Source organism: Pseudorca crassidens, chromosome 7 (genome assembly GCF_039906515.1).
Source record: "Pseudorca crassidens isolate mPseCra1 chromosome 7, mPseCra1.hap1, whole genome shotgun sequence".
NCBI classification, from domain to species: Eukaryota; Metazoa; Chordata; class Mammalia; order Artiodactyla; family Delphinidae; genus Pseudorca; species Pseudorca crassidens.
Genome location: NC_090302.1, coordinates 112,897,189 through 112,910,686, shown reverse-complemented (window position 1 = coordinate 112,910,686; position 13,498 = coordinate 112,897,189). Strand labels below are relative to the sequence as shown.

Below are 13,498 nucleotides of genomic sequence, written 5' to 3'. Positions count from 1 at the left end.
TGATATTGTAGAACAGTGGTCCCCAACCTTTCTGGCACCAGGGACTGGTTTTGTGGAAGACAGTTTCTCCGCGGACCGGGGGGAGGTTTGTGTGGAGTGGGTAGTTCAGGCGGTAACGCGAGCGATAGGGAGCAGCAGGGAGCGGCAGATGAAGCTTCGCTCACTCGCTGGCCGCTCGCCTCTTGCTGTGCAGCCTGGTTCCTAACAGGCTGTGGACCGGTACCGGTCTGTGGCCCAGGGGTTGGGGACCCCTATTCTAGAAGATGTACCAGTTATATGGAAAAAAAAAAAAAGGCACTAGTTCCAGGAGGTTGGAGCTGGTGTCAGCTGGGCTTAGGCTCCTACGTGAAGTTTTGACACTTGAGTATCGATGATTCCTTGGACACTTGAGTATCGATGATTCCAGGCTCCGCCATCTGAGAGTCGTTTCCATCGGGCAAACCCAAGGTCCTGTTCTGACACAGGGGCTGGCCTGTTTTTATAAGTAGAGTTTTCCTGGGACACGGCCACACTCATTTGTTGACATACTGTCCCTGGCCGCTCTTATGCTACAGTGGAGATCGTGACTCTGTGGTCTGGAAAGTAAAAAAATGTTTACTGCCTGACCTTCAAGAAAAAGTTTCCTGGCCCTGGTTGGGAGCATCCAGCCTTCATCTATACTTACCTGGATGCAATCCTAAAATACGTTGTATTGCACTAGAGCTTTGCAAAACCAATATTGCATTAATGACACTTTAGTCCTATTTTGAAATAAGTCAAAGTCCTTTGAATATAGAAGACTAAGAATGGAGTAGTCATACTCTCTGGACTTTCTGTTGCCCCGAATTTGCATCCATCGGCTTCCAAATTGCATTTTCTTTCACAGAAACTCAATTGGTCTCAGTTTTTAAATCTGAAATCTTCAAAGAGGATGCGGTACGCACAAAAAGGTGATACCTGGCAACGTGGAATGGGATCAAAATTTAGTCTGTGGCTTTTAAATTAATACTCTGTGGACTCTTCATGTTTCTCTCCTTCTTGTTTCATTGTGTAGCCTTCAGGTGTGCGTCATTCACTGTAACTCATCATATTACATTTCAGTTTGCCAATTTCCTGACGTTAACACTCCCATCACCATTATTTGCAAGCTGTGACAAATAACAATCCTGTTGAGAAAATGGTTGAGAATTTCGATAAGCTCAAGTGTTGACTTCTTGGCACTAGAATAACAGCTGTTTCCTAGGGTAATGTAAAAGAAAAGGAACACCACCAATTCCTTTAGATTTCTAGGTAATAGAAGCCCACAGAAAATCAACAGATTTGTTGTATATGAACAGAGGAAACTTCGGCAAAATCATTTTTAAATTCCCCATGTCTTTAAGTTTTCTTAAAGCCATTTCATGATACAGTTGCTCAAAAGACATTTTACAAAGCTTGATAAGTTTTTTTGTCTAGCGATATCAGTATTAATATGATAGGAACAGCATAGAGAGGTCTGGAGTCTGTTTTAAGATGAAAATTCATATGCCAGCAGGAAAGAAGCCACCAACAATCTGGAGAACTTAATGAGAACAACCTCTCAGTTTTAATTACAGCATTACAAATGTGCAGATACAATAATTGCATTACCTTGATGTATATTTCCACAAGGACTCCATAAAATAAATTCAAAGGCCAGCAGATGGCTCTCACTAATAGTATCATTTCTCCCTGGGAACAATACAGTTGCTGCATATATTTTTGTAAAAAACAGGTGAATGACACCATCCCAAGGCACAATATAACATTAAAATATTTTCTTCACGTCTTGTTTAAAAGACTTTTCCTTATGGTTTTTCGTCAAAGAGTTAGAGAAAAGTAAACCTATCAAGATACTAGATTAGCTTGTTTAATTTCAGTATCTCCAGCCTTCTCTAGATGGCAGTCAAGGCACGGGGTTTTTTAGGCCGCTCTTGTGGAAAGCGAGAGGAAGAACGCAGCAGGGTTTTTTGTTTCTCACAGTCCTCAAATAACGGTGATGAGCGTGTTAAAGTCAGGAAATTGACATGACTGACGTGTGAGAGTACGAAGACAGCAAAAGATGCTTGTCTTAAGGCTGCACATTGAAACAAGAAAGAAAGATGCTCAAGGGGAATAAGACCCCTGGACTCATTTGATGCAGTTATCACACATTTTTGTGTGTGCATAGCATCCTCTTTGAAGATCTCAGATTTAAAAACTGAGGCCAGCTGAGCTTCTGTGGGAGAGAATGAACATCTGGAAGCCCGTGAATGCAAATTTAGAGCAAGAGAAAAATCCAGAAAGCATGAGAATTCCATACCTAGTCTCCAACATCCAAAGAACTTGGACTTATAAAATTTGATTAAAGCGAAGTGTCATTAATGCAACATTGGTTTTGGAAAGCTCTAGTGAAAGATGACATAGTTTTTGCATTGAGTCCGGGTGAACTTAGATGAAGTCTGTACTTGGTGCTCGTTAGTAGCGAAAGTAATCAGTGTTTTAGGACAAGAATCTTTAACTTGCGCATTTTAAATGACTGTTTGATTGTGTTCCCGAGGAAAATTGATCGTGTGACATGCATTCAACATGCAACAAATATATTTTGACTGTTTATTCTGCATCAAACACTCTGCTTAGTGCCAGGTATTCAGATGGGCGTGAACCCCTATCCCAATGGCCCCGTGAATCTGTCCACTCTACTAGGACAGATAAAGCCGGAGTGAAATGGGGACCCTTGTTTTTTGTCTCCTGCTTCCAGTATAGGATGGAGAAGAGTTAAGAAGACACAGATTTTCCATCAAGGTCTTTCTCCAGGACTGGGATTTAATAAAATAATAATAATGAAAATATCAACAAAACCACATTCATTTATTGTATATCTAAATAGCCTACTTGTTTTAAATACTTTATCTATGTGCATTACATGAACCCAGCAAGGTGGATATTAGTGCCTTTATTTATAGATAATGAAACTTAAAGAAGGAAGGTATCTTTCCCAGGGGCCACAGCAGAGCCCGATTCCAGCTGGAGTTCCTGTGTCTCCAAGGCTTAGGCTCTTCCCACTGCACCCAGCTGCCCACATTCTGAGCTGCCCTGTGTGTGCATTTCTTCCATCTGAGTTGGACTCTTCCACACAGAGGTGCTGGGGACAGTGTACATGGCCTTTCCCGGGTCCATCTGTGTTGGGAAGAGTCTGGGGAGCTCGGTGCTGATCCTTCAGGGCTTACTGTCTGATGATATGCTGTCGGGAACGGTAAGGGAGATGTTTCAGCATCAAGAATATTTTTCTTATCCCTTAACAGGCGCTATGGTGACTCCTCTTCCTCTGGTCCTGATGCAGCATGAAACGTGGCACAAAGGAACGAGGAAACGTGGCCTTTTGCGTTCGGTGTCTGAAAGTGAGTGTACAGCTATGGGGACGGTGGCTGAGGAGGTAGGGTAGGATTCCTGCCATCTCTGTGACCATCAAACAGGATTAGCTGCTCAGCAGCAGCCCCTGAGTAAGGCTCCCCATCACAGCCAGGGCTCCGTGTGAGCGAGGTGCTGGGAACAGACATTTTCCTGAGGGCGTGTGTGTTAGTTTCCCAGGGCTACTGTAACAAAGCACCACAAACTGGGGGGCTTCAAACCCCAGAAACTTATTGTCTCCGGGTTCTGGAGGCTGGAAGTCTGAAATCAAAGTGCTGGCAGGACCACGCTCCCCCGAAAGCTGCATGAGAGCCCTTCCTTGCCTCTTTCCAGCTCTGGAGGACCTTGCCAGAGTCCTGTCAGCAGTCCCCGACGCTGGCTTGCACCTGCCTAACTGCAGTCCCTGCCCCCGTCTTCACGTGGTTCTCTCCCCGTGTCTTCGTCTTTTCCGGAGGACCAGTTACATTGAGTTAGCGGCCACCCTAGTCCAGGATGACCTCAACGAAGTACACCTGTGATCACCCAGTTTCCAAACAAGGTCATGTTCTGAGGTCCTGGGGGCTTGGAACTTCAGCATGACCCTTTTTAGGGAAAGACAATTTCACCCCATAACAGCACAACGTAAGGCAAAGAGCAGATTCTAGTACTAACTCTGTCACTAATTAGCTATGTAACTAGCATCTACATCTCCCTGGACCCTGGTTTCCTCATCTATAAAGGGTAGGAGTTGGAAAAGTTGACCTCTAAGGTCTTATTCTATTAGCCTGAGAGTGGGAGGTCCTTGGCCTCTGGTCACGTACCTCTGGTCCCTGGACATTTCTGTCAGGACAGGGTATGTGCCTCAACCAGGCTGGACACCATGCAGCTCCCTTCCTGCCCCCGACCCTGGTTTCCTTCCTTAGTCTGTTGTTAAGCTTTGAGAATCCTCAGAATCTGAGATTTTATTTATTTTACTTCTGTGCTGAGCTGTCTGCTGTGATGCAACAAAGAAAAAGGTATAAGGGAGGAACCAGAGATAGATAAACCAGATACCATAGAACTAAAGGGAAAAACAGAGAAAATGACCAGAGCTCCAGTAGGTTAACCGTGATAGGCTGCAAGTCTACTGCTGGCTGAAGGGGCCAAGCAAAATTATTGTCTTGGTACTAATCGCAGACTTGTCATGCGACCACACTTTTCCAGTGGATTATTTCATTATATTGAAACAGGTGTGTTTATGATCTATCATCCAAAAGGAGGTTCAGAGCTAATGAATTCATAGATAAAGTTGCTGGTGGCCTTAATTGCATGTAGACCATTTCCTTTAGAAATGCCATCATTCTGTGCGTCCCAGCTGCCCATCGTGACCATCCCGCCACTCCTCTCACCTGTGACGGTTACTTTGATGAGATGCTGGGCCTCTCTCCTCTCTCTAAATAACTGCAGTGTTATGCCTGCGAGCTCAAGAGTGATAGCATGTGAGGTCTCACAAAACCATCGACACTGTCACTCAACATACAGATGGCCAATAGGCACATGATAAGATGCTCAACATTGCTAATTATTAGAGAAAATCAAATCAAAACTACAATGAGGTACCACCTCAAATGAGTCAGAATGGCCATCATCAAAAAGTCTAGAAATAATGAGTGCTGGAGATGGTGTGGAGAAAAGGGAACCCTTCTACACTGTTGGTGGGAATGTAAATTGGTACAGCCACTATGGAGAACAGTATGGAGGCCCCTTAAAAAACTAAAAATAGAATAACCATATGATCCCGCAATCCCACTCCTGGGCATATATCTGGAGAAAACTCTAATTCAAAAAATACATGCACCCCAGTATTCGTAGCAGCACTATTTACAATAGCCAAGACATGGAAGCAACCTAAATGTCCATCAACAGATGAATGGATGAAGCAGATGTGGTACATATATATATATACAATGGAATACTACTCAGCCATAAAAAAGAATAAAATAAGGCCATTTGCAGCAACATGGATGGACCTAGAGGTGATCATACTAAGTGAAGCAAGTCAGAGAAAGATAAATATCGTAGGATATTACTCATATGTAGAATCTGAAAAAAAATAATACAAAGGAACTTGTTTATAAAACAGAAGTAGACTCACAGAAATAGAAAACAAACTTATGGTTACCAAAGGGGAAAGGGGGAGAGGAATAAATTAGGAGCATGGGATTAACAGATACAAACAACTATGCATGAAATAGGCGAGCAGCAAAGATAGCACAGGGAACTATATTCAATATCTTGTAATAACCTATAATGGAAAATAATCTGAGAAAAGTATATAACTGAATCACTTTGCTCTACACCTGAAACTAACACAATATTGTAAATCAACTCTACCTCAATAAAAAAATACGATTTTACAAACAAATTTTAAAGAACATTTTATAAAAGCAGCTATCCATCATCTTTGTAAAAAACAGCTTTACTGAGATCTATTTCATGTACCATAAACGTCACCCATTTAAAGTGTGTAATGCAGTGGTTTTTAGTGCACTCACAGTATGGCATATTAGTATTCACAGTATATATCACAGTATATTCACACTGGGCAACTATCACACAGTCTGATTTCAGAGCATTTTATTAACTCTCAAACTAGCAGTCACTCCTGATTTCTCCCCCTGTCCCCGCCTCCCACCCTTGACAACCATGGATCTATTTTCTGTCTCTACAGATTTTCATATTCTGGACATTACATGAAAATGAAAGCATACAATATGTGGTCTGTCACTGGCTTCCTTCATTTATCAGAATGATTTAAAGGCTTATCATGTTGTAGCGTGTACCAGTTATTTAATATTATCTTGTTGCTGAATAATATTGCATGGAGTGGATGCATCCTATTTTATTTATCCATTCACCCGTTGATGAACACGTGGGTAGTTTTCACTTTTTAGCCATGACGAACGGTGCTGTTGTGAACATTAGGAGTAATTTTTTTGTGTGGACGAATGTTTTAATTTCTCTTGGGTTTCTATGCAGGAGTGGAATTCTGCATCTACGGAAGCTCTATGTTTAACAGGCGGAGAAACTGTCAAACTATTTTCCAGGGTGGCCGTGCCGTTTTACAAATCTGCCCGCAATGTATGAAGGCTCCAATATCTCCTAATCCTTGTGTATGCTTATTTTTTGTCCTTTTGGTGTAGCCATTCTAGTGGATGTGAGGTAGCATCTCACTGTGGTTTTCGTTGGCGTTTCCCTTATGATTAGTGAGGTTGAGCACTTTTTTTCACCTGCTTGTTGACCATTTGGAAGAGGATCTATTCAGATCCTTTACCCATTTCTAAATTGGGTTGTTTGTCTTTTTGTTATTGACTTGTAAGTATTCCTTATATTTTCTGAACATAAATCCCTGATCAGATACCTGTTTTGCAAATATTTTCTGCCATTCTGTGGGCTGTCTTTTCACTTTCTCGATGGTACTGTTTGCAGCACAAAAGTTTTTGATTTTGATGAAGTCTGATTTATCTATTTTTCTCTTGTCACTTGTGCTTTGCCCGAGAAACCAAGAAACCATTGTCTAAGTCCAGGTCACAAAGATTTGCTCCTACGTTTTCTTCCAAGAGTTTTATAGATCTGGCTCTTACATTGTTACTTAGGGTCCATTTTGAGTTAATTTTTGTGTCTGATGAGAGGTAAAAATCCATTTTCAATCCTTTACATGCGCATGTCCAGTTGTCTCACTACAGTTGGTTGCAAAGGGTGCTCTTTCCCCATTGAACTGTTTCAGCACCCTTGTCAAAATTCAACTGACACGGTTGTTTTTTAATTTTTGTATATTACCTTGAAATTCTTTTTTTATATTTAAACTGTTTCAGTAATTATGCATATATATTTTGCATTATGGTTTTTAATTTAACACAACATAAACATTTTCCAGAATTCTCTAGAGGATTTCAATGTTTACACTCCTTCATGTTGAAGTATGGTATTTTACCAAACCATTTCAATATATTTGGACACTTCCATTGCCACAATAACTTGGAAAGAAAATAAATGGAATTTTTCCTGAGTTTGGAATAAAGATTTTGAATATCATCACCTTTTGACTTAAACATACAGGGAATAATATTTTCTTTCACCAAGGGAATTGCAGAAATGGAGGAATTTCTGAAGAGCCTGGCAAAAGAAAGAATGACATGTAAAAACCTGCCAGATCCAGAGAGCATGAAGCAAACATTCAACAATACCAGTCAGGTAAGGACTCTTCCTCTTCCTCTCCTCAAAATAACTGGAAGGTGCCGATGCCAAAGTCAGTAGGCTAAGGTAAAAATTGGTGGGAAACCCATTTTGATTGCTACATAGAATTAGAAAATCCAGTTTAAAATAGAAGCATGATTGGAGTTTTAATTGGTAGGATGGTACTTAAGGTTGATCCCAAAGTCAGGAGAATTCCTAAGTTTTCATTCCAGGTAAATGAGAGGAGAGGAAATTATATGAATTCACTTTAACCAGGTTGAGACTTACACAGTTAACATTTCCTTTTGTCTCAAGGGATGGGAAGAGAAAGCATCATATGAAATTATAGAGAAGTAGTAGGATCTAAACTTAAACAGGTAAAATTATCAGGATTTTTGTCGTTTTATGTCGAGCAAGTTACCTGGACCAATCTTTAGCAAAAATAAAATGAGAACTAATCGATTAGGCAGTGAAGCATCTACAGGTTATTCAGGAAACAACTTCATCTGTAAGTCCTTTGGGAACAAAACCATTTTACCGTGGCTATGAACTAATAAGGTAATGAGGTACCAAAGGGAAAGATGGGCAGAGAACAAGGCTGAGCAGAACATACAAGGAATTTGCATGGAGAGCTGGAAAGAAAGCAGGCAGGATGGAAAGTCAAGAAAATGAAGTAAGACCAAAGGTCATTTGCATTGAAAATGCTGAGTTCTGATTTTTTTTTTTTTTTTTTTTTTTTTTTTTTGCGGTACGCGAGCCTCTCATTGTTGTGGCCTCTCCCGTCGCGGAGCACAGGCTCCGGACGCACAGGCTCCGGACGCGCAGGCTCAGCGGCCATGGCTCACGGGCCCAGCCGCTCCGCGGCATGTGGGATCTTCCCGGACCGGGGCACGAACCCGCGTCCCCTGCATTGGCAGGCGGACTCTCAACCACTGCGCCACCAGGGAAGCCCCCTGAGTTCTGATTTTTTTAAATGTTTTTCTTTTGACAAGTTTTTTTTTTTTTTTTTTTTTTTAAAACGATAAGGAGTTGTTAAGAGCTTCATTGGTAAGCAACACAAAGGGCAGAAACTGTATAGGAGCACAAAAGTTTTATCTTAGAATTACGTTTCAGTGTATAATTTTATAGACTGTCCAGAAGTTCTGAGTGATGTGCGACCTTAAGTCTCTTTAAACGTGTGTTATGTTTATCTCTTGCTCTAAAACAAGTTATCCCTGAATTCCATGATTTAGAACCACTATTTCATTTTTTTAAAATTTATCTATGGCTGTGTTGGGTCTTCCTTGCTGCGCGCAGGCTTTCTCTAGTTGTGGAGAGCAGGGGCTACTCTTCGTTGCCACGGCATGTGGGATCTTCCCAGACCAGGACTCGAACCCACGTCCCCTGCATTGGCAGGCGGATTCTTAACCACCGCGCCACCAGGGAAGTCCCAAGAACCACTATTTCATTTTGTCCTTGATTTTGCGGGTCAGGAATTCTGGAAGGGCCAGGCTGGGTGATTCATCTCTGATCAGTATGACAGCAGCTGGGGCTGTAGGGTACACTCAGAGATGGTTTCTCCATGCATGTCTGGGGTCTTGGGGCTTCCTGGCCTCTCTCTCTATACAGCTTCTCATCCTCTCAGGCCTTCTGCATGTGGCCTGAGCATCTCATGGACAGTGGTCTCAGGGCTCCAGAACCCCCGTGCAGAAGCTGCTTGTCTAGGCTGAGCTGGGAGCTAGAGGCCCATTGTCCTTAGTGTCCCGGTGGTGAAAGCAGCCCTCGTTCAGTTTAGATTCAAGGGGAGGGGAGCTAGGACCCACTTCCCCATGGATAGAGGATCAAAAGCTTTGCAGCTTTCTTTAATCCTCCACACCGTGGTTCTTAGCTGTTTTAGTTTCTGGGGTCTTCTGAGAATCCGATGAAGGTTATAGAAAATGTACTCTCACCTCATTTTATATGCAGTTTTGGTGGAATCACTTACCCTGAAGACTTGTCTACAGTAAAGCTGCTTGATGAATGGAGCTGGAGAAATAGCGTGACAGTCATTCCCTTGATGTCAGAGCCACTGGTCTGCTCACTGAATCCGCATCTCCTTAGCCTCCCCTACCCTTAACCTTCTCCTCTGTCCCCTAGAGGTCTGCCTTTGGAAGGATCTTAGTTGTAGTTCAGAGGTTATAATTTCACAAGGTTCATTTCTCTCAAGGTAGCAATAAACCTGTGAAGTATGACTGGGTCAGTATTTCTCCAAATGAGTTCTTCTGTCCATAATTTATACCCAGCAGCAGATTCTGTGTGACTGGAAAGACAGGAAGGAAATAATCTCCTGGGACAGTATTTTAATAGCCAGATGTCATTGCCACTAACGAACTTTTAGGCTGGACACAAGGATAACCTTGACAACTGACTTCCTACTCCTGCCTGAACTGTCCACCTGGATTTTGTTTTTTATCAGCCATCGTCAATACAAAGGTTGTTTCTCAATTTCGTTCTGTAAACATACAGCCACTGCGTCCCACAGGAACTGAAAGTAGGTGTCCCCAGCTTGGAACTTTTTCCGGAAACAATAAAAAGCTCCTTCAGCTTTGTCTTTTTTTTTTTTTTTTTTTTACATCTTTATTGGAGTATAATTGCTTTACAGTGGTGTGTTAGTTTCTGCTTTATAACAAAGTGAATCAGTTATACATAAACATATGTTCCCATATCTCTTCCCTCTTGCATCTCCCTCCCTCCCACCCTCCCTATCCCACCCCTCTAGGTGGTCACAAAGCACCGAGCTGATCTCCCTGTGGTATGCGGCTGCTTCCCACTAGCTATCTATTTTACATTTGGTAGTGTATATATGTCCATGCCACGCTCTCACTTTTTCCCAGCTTACCCTTCCCCCTCCCCGTGTCCTCAAGTCCATTCTCTAGTAGGTCTGTGTCTTTATTCCTGTCTTATTCCTGGCTGCCATCTTCTCTGTATCACACAACATCTTTCTTATTCTGCTTTTGTGAAAGTCAGTACCCACAGAATCCTAGGTGGTAGAGTTGGACTTGATCTTAAGTCACTAGTGAAATCAATCTTCCTTTCTATAAAAGGAGGAAGCAGCAGACACAGAGATTAAGTGATTGCCCAGGGCACACTCTGCTTAGTGACAAAGCTGAGATCTGAACCCAGGTCTTTGCACTAAGTTGATCTTGAATATTAAGTCAGAATATTTGACATGAGTGTTCCAGGTGCTATAGACTGAATGCTTGTGTTTCCCTAATTTTCCTATGTTGAAACCTAACCCACAGTGTGCTGCTAATTAGGAGGTGGGGCCTTGGGAAGGTGATGTCACCCTTGTAATAGAGACCCCAGCCAGCCCTCGCCCCTCTGCCCAGAGAGAAGATGGCCGTCTACAAACCAGGAAGCGGGTTCTCGCCAGACACTGAATCTGCCTGTGCCTTGATCCTGGACTTTCAGCCTCCAGAACAGTGAGGAGTAAATGTCTGTTGTTTAAGCGCCCCCATCTGTGGTAGATTGTTATAGCAGCCCAAGCAGACTAAGACGCTAGGTATTTTTTTTTTATGGTTTTATTGAGATATATTTTATATACCATAAAATACACCCATTTAAAGGGTACGGTTATGTGCTTTTTAACATATTCAGAGTGCGATCATCACCACACTTTAGAACATTTTAGCACTACAGAACGAAAATCTGTCCCCATTAGCAGTTGCTACCCAATCACCCCCAGCTGGCCCCAGCCGTCCCCCTAAGCAACAGCCAATCCACTTTCTGTCTTCATGAATGTGCCTGTCCTGGGTAAGTGGGATCACTATAATATGTGGTCCTTTGTGACTGACTTCTTTCACGTGGGATAATGGTTCAAGGTTGGTCCATGTTGTAACAGGTGCCTGTACTTCATAATTTTTTATTGCAGAATAATATTCTATTGTCTGGCCATCCCACATTTGTTTATCTGTTCATTAGCTGATGGCATTTAGGGGTTCCCAGTTTTGGGGTATTTTGAATGATGTGACTGTGAACATTGTGGGCAAGTTTTGCGTGCATGTGTATTATTATTTCTTATGGGTATATACCTAGCAGTGGAATTGTTGGGTCGTTTGGTAACTCTATGTTTAATTTTTTGAGGAACTGCCAAACTGTTTACCACTAGCTTGTTTTTATGTTTTTAATTTATTTTCTTCTGAGTTTTTAAAAATTGAAGTTTAGCTGACTTACAACGTTGTGTTAGTTTCAGGTGTACAGCAAGGTGATTCAGTTATACATACATATATATCTATTCTTTCAGATTTTTTCCCTTATAGGTTATTAGAAAATATTGAGTAGAGTTCCCAGTGCCATACAGCAGGTCCTTGTTGGTTATCTATTTTATATATAGTACTGTGTATATGTTGATCCTAAACTCCTAATATATCCCTCCCCCCAACTAGTTTTTTATAACAACATCAAAATGTTATGTTAACAACTACCATGATCCAGGGCAACTTTTAGTCAATTAAAAATACATGTATAACTACGTATGCCCAAGTCTGTATATATTAATACACGGTTAAATTGTGGAAAGGAACAAGACATTTCTCATAGCTAAAAATTAGACTGTGTAAGACAAAAACCTTTCTTTTCACATCACGAATAATTTGCATGGGCTACATTTAAACCAGCTAACAGAGAAGAGGCTTCCGATCCACAGTTAGACAGAGGTGGCCAAGTTAATGTTGTCAGAGGGGTCCTGCATTGGGCATTTCTAGACATGGACAATGGCAATACTGTTTTGATAAAGGTGTTAGGATATTAAAGAAAAGAAAATAAGAGAATCAGCAAGAGAGAAGAAGGGCGCCAATGAAGGGCAGTGTTGGTTTTCATACTGAGGGCCTCTGAGCAGCAGCTTGGTAGGACTTGGCATCAGGAAGGCACCACCGTGTTCCTTTTTATGGCTGAGTCAGTAGGCAGCATGGGTCCGGAGCAGCCCTTGTAGACCTAGGTGTGAGCAAAGCAGATGAAGCTGTTCGATTTCCCATTTGCATTTCTAGTAAGGCATTTTGCCAGCCTTTTCCCCTAACCTTTCACCATGTGTAATGGCAGGAATACCAAGACCCCTGTCCTGTTCCAGGGTCCACACGATCCCTGGGACCTCGCTCTCTATCTTGGGCCCCGCCTTCACCTGTAGAATAGGAGTAATTACCCCCCTACCCACTTCCAGGATCAGGTTTCCGGAAGGACGATGAGAGAGTAGGTGGCCCAGTACTCTGAGCTGTCAAGCTCTACGGGAAAGGCATTAACACAGGCCAGTAGAACCGTGTTCTCGTGGTAGATGGTCTAAGGGATACTTAACATGCTCAGAGTACTGATAGACAGTTTTGTTTGCACACCTACCTGTGATTGATGGCCAGTGCTATGGAAAGCACTTACAAACACATTTCCAAGCTAATAGGCACAAATAAAAAGATAAAATTGGGAAGAACTGACAAATTTCCTTAGTACATCAAACTCAAGAAAGATTTCCTTGGCATATATTAGAAAAAGCATAGAGCACAGAAATTACAGAAAAACTGCACTCACCGTTTGCATGATTTCAGACTGCAGACTGGTTAGTTCTTTTCTTTCATCTCCCACACACACTTGAAGTTCACCACATGCCTACCTCTGCCTCTGGGGGCTCTCCTTGTAGTTTTGTTCACAAAAGCAGACCTGAAGGCATCTGAGGCAGCCCGGTTGTGTGATTATTTTACTATATTTTATTTTTTATTGAAGTAGAGTCGATTTACAATGTTGTGTTAGTTTCAGGTGTACAGCCAAGTGATTCAGTCATATACATATATATATGCTTTCTTAGACTCTTTTCCCTTATAGGTTATTACAAAATATTGAGTAGAGTTCCCTGTACTATACAGTAGGTCCTTGTTGGTTATCTATTTTACATATAGTAGTGTGTATGTGTTAAACC

General features: G+C 42.0%; 1 long non-coding RNA gene across 1 annotated transcript in view; it reads left to right on the top strand.

Annotated features, from left to right (window-relative positions):
- The window catches only part of LOC137228233 (uncharacterized), a 560,753-nt gene that overhangs the window by 139,474 nt on the left and 407,781 nt on the right, over window positions 1-13,498 (top strand). The window contains exons 4-5 of the long non-coding RNA XR_010945217.1: window positions 3,282-3,377; window positions 7,489-7,599. This is a non-coding gene — a long non-coding RNA (uncharacterized lncRNA). The remainder of the gene's footprint in view (window positions 1-3,281; window positions 3,378-7,488; window positions 7,600-13,498) is intronic.